Source organism: Rhipicephalus sanguineus, chromosome 7, assembly GCF_013339695.2.
Source record: "Rhipicephalus sanguineus isolate Rsan-2018 chromosome 7, BIME_Rsan_1.4, whole genome shotgun sequence".
NCBI classification, from domain to species: Eukaryota; Metazoa; Arthropoda; class Arachnida; order Ixodida; family Ixodidae; genus Rhipicephalus; species Rhipicephalus sanguineus.
Genome location: NC_051182.1, coordinates 47,699,199 through 47,704,715, shown reverse-complemented (window position 1 = coordinate 47,704,715; position 5,517 = coordinate 47,699,199). Strand labels below are relative to the sequence as shown.

Here is a 5,517-nt window from a genome sequence, read left to right as displayed (position 1 = left end):
GACAATGCTGCGGGAGACTGAGGAAAGAAGATCATTAACCATCTTGACAGTGAGCTCGCCAGCCTACAATCTCGTAGCAAAATGCTCAAATAAGCACAGAAGAAAAAACATTTTTTTCATGGAACCACTCTCGGTTGCCAAGCGAGAAATATTTATGTTCAGCAGACGCTATCCCAATAATTTCCTTGGTGAACCATTGTCATCGAGACAATGGTTCAACATGTGTCATCGAGAATTCATATTCAAATTGTGAACGCAAATCGAGTAGTAATTAGAGCCTTTGACGAGTGGAGCGCGTGATGTGTTTTATGGCGTGTATGCTTGTGCAGTTTGAAGTATTTCTAACTGCAGCTTCCTTTTAGATCTTGGCGGAGGCGATATGGATGGACGAGGTGATCTAGGTGGTCTAGGCGCGATGGGCGGCGACACAAAATCAGGCGAAGAAACAAAGGAAGGAGACGGTGAGCACTTGCACCGCCCCTCGTTTAACCACGAACTTTATCGTAGGCAAGTAGTTCACACGTAATTAATTATTACATCAGAATTCGAGTAAAGTGTCATAAAACTGCGGAGCGCCTGTCATTCGTCTGTGCAACAGAGTTGTGCTTGGTGGCTTGTCTTCTAACCCTAAATACATTTTCGCTGCAAATGTAAATACTACGCATATTAAAAATTAAAATTTCGTCCTACTCTTTAAATCTTACATTTGGAAGAGCAGGGGAGTCGTAATCGTTGCTAAACTTTGCCAGTGGGTTCAAGATGTCGACCGAAAACTAGAGACGCGAGCCTGTGCCTACATAGGAAAGCCACCTACTGGAAATACGCGACACGCTCTTGACGTCACGTAAATAAATAATTACAAGTGGATGGGTCATTTATGCAAATACTGGGAGAGACAGTGACGGCTGTGGGCGGAGCTTACATTTGTTCTTAGGTTGTAACCCGCTATAGTGTCACGGGGTCGTCGCCTCGACGAAGACAACGAGTGGCGTGGTCAAGATGAAACTCTTTATTTGGCCGAACTTGCGGCCGGGAAACTGAAAGTCAAACTACAGCAATACACTCATATCGGCGAACAGAGCGTCGACAGTCGATCAACTGACAAGCGGTCAAGCGCGTCGGTTTTTATACAGGCGCTATCGAACTTTCCAGCGATATCACTGGTGGCAGCGTTATCTCTCGACAAAGCTGGAACATTCGCGTGCGGCGCGCAATCTTAACAAAACGATCTACTACAATCGCGAAGCTTCTCGAACACTGCTTCACGGACACTGTCGAGCGTTGATAACCGTCCTTGCTGGTCAAATCCGAATGCATGCAAATAAAACAAGAAGTGGGCGTGGCAATAGCAATATTCTAGTTTTTCACTCTGTCGCTGTGCCATCACACTGTAGTACCTACTGTAAATGTCGCAATAGCTAGTTCAAACGACTACGATTTTAGAAACTGCGACGCACAATGCTGTGTTCAATATTGTAGGATACTGCAAGAAATATCGCGAGAAAACGGGGCAAAAAACGGCCAGGAGAGCTCAAAGTCGTAGGCGGCTAGATAGATAGATAGATAGATAGATAGATAGATAGACAGATAGATAGATAGATAGATAGATAGATAGATAGATAGATAGATAGATAGATAGATAGATAGATAGATAGATAGATAGATAGATAGATAGATAGATAGATAGATAGATAGATAGATACGGTCAAAGTCGCAGAAGTTCGCTAAGAAATGCTTCGCATTTAAAAAGACCAGCTGGACTGGCGCTGACTACCACTACAGACGCTCGGCTCGGGTATAGCCCGAATTCAGAACCTTCAACAGTTGTGGGTTCGGGCACAACCAACGAAAAGGGTGTTTTTTTCTGCTTTAATTCATTTCAGTTTATGTCATATTTACACTGCGGGTAACAGTAACAAATATTATGCGTTATGCTTTCCTAAGACTCATTATCTATATCATGCATTATTTTGCGTCTAACACAATCAAGTATTTCGAAGCAATCCAGTTTTGTTGATATAAGCTTGGTCATGGTGACGAAAAAGCAGCCATTTAGAACTTGTATACGAGTGCCCACGCAAGAAAAGGGCGACGGATTGCTATATTAGTTAGACAACAGTTGGTAGCGCAAGATTCGTCCTACGAGGGGTTTGCTGCTTGAAATAAAGAATGCGTTGCGTGCAGTGCACTGTTGCCGCATATAATTTGATTGAGCAATCGATACAAACTTGGTAACACAAACTTAGGTCATAGCGCACCGATAAAATGAATACTTCGAAAGCGCTGAATAGCGGCCCGTGACATACAAGTGATGCTTATTTAGCAGGCCCATTGTAATGTGCTATAGGTGCACACTAGTAGGCCATCGCTGTGCATAGTACGAACTTGCCAGTGTGAAATGGTGATTATTTTCAAGTCGTTCAGTAAGGTTCTAATCGCATAATTTCAGGCAAAGAAAAGTCGGCGAAGGACAACAAAGAAGAAAATAAGGAAAATGAGGGAAAGAAGGACAAAGAGGGGAAGGACAAGAACGACCATAAAAGAGAGGACAAAAACGAGAATAAAGAAGAGAAGGAGAAGAAGAAGGGCAAAGAGGAGGAGAAAGAGAATGGAAAAGATAAAGGTTCCGACAACAAAACACGTATGAATTATTCTTGATCTGCACAAGTTAAGGGAGAGATGGAGGCTTCAAGTGATGAGATGTTGTTGAAGAAGGAACGTCGTCTTTCCTCCCTTATCAAAAACGTTTGCGGAAGTGACAGTGCTTATCCAACAACTTCTTGTTCTTAGTCCATGGAGGCTAATTTTTAGCTATATGCTGTAAAACTCGATGTCTCAGTAGGAGGCCAAGGGAAAATGAGTGGTCTTTAAACTTGATGCGTCTTCTTTCTCCACTTGCACGGTGGCATAACAGTGCATGAAATTGCACGAACTGTTGAAATCCGTGAAGGATTTTTCTTGATATCAACAATTATGGGTTGTGCGTCAGTTCACTTCTGATTATGATAGGAGACTGATTTCGCAAAAAATATAAATGAAAATACGACTGTCGCAGTGTACCATCGTCATACGCATAAATGCTGACGTTGCATCCCTTTTATATTTCTTGGATATTGCTAATGCTTCCAAAAAAGAAAATGCTTGAAAAGGAAGAGCTATCCTCTATGATAACGCTATCCTTCTTTTTGTTCGGAGCGATCATCGTAATCATACTCTCTTATGGGCACTGCATGCCTCGCAATGATTTCCAACCCACCCTTCCCTGATCGAGCTGATTCTATTTTATGCGTCCGAATTTCGTCGCTTCACCTAACCCTCCGCATATTAATATGAAAAAGAAAGTTCACTGTGATTTTAACTAGAAAAGTGGCTGAAGATGTAAAGGTACTGCGCGAGACAATCACCGTAAGGCGTGGGAAAAAGAGCACACAATACGCATCTTACCACTCCCTACAGTGATTGTGTCGCGCAGAACCTTAACAAGCTTAGAATGAACAAACTAGTCCGCAAACGAATTTCTTATTGCTAAAGTGTCAGCCGATCAAGTCGGGCTCTGCGATAATCAGCACACAGGCCTCGAGCATTTCGCCTTCGCCGAAATGCGGCCGTCATGACCGGGATTAAATCCCGCGATTTTTTATTCAGCTTTCGAGCACCATAACCACTAGACCACTGTGGCGGGTTTGGTTGGCCTAGTGATACAACATGGCGTTATCCGCAGTACTACTATTAGCGCTCTCGCAACAATATTTATTATGTCACGTCGGGCACGAAACTTGCGTCATACGAAATAGTACTGATAACTGCGATTTCAACACTTGATTTGGAAACTATGGGAATCAGTGGAAAAATAAATTGCTGTTACAGTTATATTAAAGCCTCGGATATTTGCCTTGAGACTGGACTTTATAACAACAGCAGTGATAACAATGATGACGACAACAACATGAAAAAGTACTACATACAAAAACTACTGCTGCGCAATAAATGACAGGGCCTTGTCAGAAATTAATTGTGGCATTGAGGGCACATGTGTTGGCGAGTGCCGTAAATATCCGTATGACATATGTTGCGAACGAACTATATCATTCAATCGTTAGGTGATAATGTTACAATCACTTACATTAACATTGCTTATGTGTTTTCTTGGGTGAAGATGACAAGGAGAAGAAAGAATATGGCAGAAGCCGCCGAACAGCTCGAAGAGCTTAGTCAAGTGCAAAAACAGGTATGCGTTTTGTATCATATTCCTACTATACCTGAATTTACCACTACATGAAGAACTTGGCGAAAAATAATTTCGATGACCATTGGTAGTTGAGGCAGTACACATCTCCTTTCCTTGTTTGCAATATGAGCTAACAGAGACAACATGGTCTTCTGCTTTACTTCCTCTGTATCTTTTCCGGTGGAATATTTTTGCTATTTATGCTTCAAAACTTGCGGCTCCAGCTCGAAGTGCAATGCCTCATACATAAATGGGAACGTTGAATCATTTGCTGTGACACAGAAAGGAAGGAACTGAAACCGAAGGGAAAGAAAACACTCAGTTTGCGCTGCACTATATTATACTATGCGTATACCAATAGTATTGCAAATACAATTGATTGTATAATTAACTCCTAATGTATTTTTCTTGCAAGCGATCTTCAGGTTTTTATACACCGCGGGGTGATCTTGATCGCCGTCTTTCGTATAGTGCCAAGACAAGATCAATGGAAACTGTTATTGTTACAAACACTACAGTGTTTAGAATGGACACAACAGCAAGAAATGAGGCGAACTGACGATCACTGTGCATACATTTTTCAGATGAACACATCAAAGAACTTCTTTTAAGACGTTCACTTCAATGGCCAACGTATCTTTAAATGTATTCAATAAAACCTTTGATTTTCGTCTTCTATGATAACTTGTCGAACTGTTATCATGTGATTCGTGAATTGCAGAGGTAAACCAAACTGATGCGTCTAAAAATTAATATGCAGATAATGAAAGTAAAGTTTAACAGTTTCCAAAAAAGATAACAGCGGTTTGCAATAGGTAGCGAAGCAATGACAATGGTAAACCAATACGTTTACTCAGAGAAGATGTGACCGCAATCCGACACATGAGGCTCAAGTATTAAAGGGACACTAAAGAGCAAAACGATTTTGTTTCATAATAGAAAAGTATTTTTTCACGATACCAAAAGCACCTCGCTTGCTGCGAGAAGACGCTTAGTAAGGCCGAAAACGCGCAAAAACAAAATGTGGGTGGCGACGCCACCTTGACGTTTCCGCATCATTCGCCATGACGTCACATGTTTTGACGGCGGCTACTAGGGACAAATAGTTCCTAATTGGTAAAAATGAAGTACGTTGTCCTCTGGGGGGGGGGGGGGGGGGGGGGCATAGATTTAACATACCAAGTTTGCGGTAATTTTGTTGAGCCAATGGCGTCAAAATACGATAAATACACTTTGAAAGTTCTGACGTCACGCGGGGAGATTTCGGCGCGAAATTTAAAAATGGAACT

General features: G+C 41.9%; 1 long non-coding RNA gene across 1 annotated transcript; it reads left to right on the top strand.

Moving 5' to 3' along the window:
- Positions 1-253: 253 nt before the first annotated feature.
- LOC119399432 (uncharacterized) lies at positions 254-4,904 on the top strand. Its single transcript, XR_007416720.1, has 4 exons — positions 254-461; positions 2,450-2,641; positions 4,157-4,228; positions 4,644-4,904. It is a non-coding gene; the product is annotated as an uncharacterized LOC119399432 (long non-coding RNA).
- The last annotated feature ends 613 nt before the right edge of the window (positions 4,905-5,517 follow it).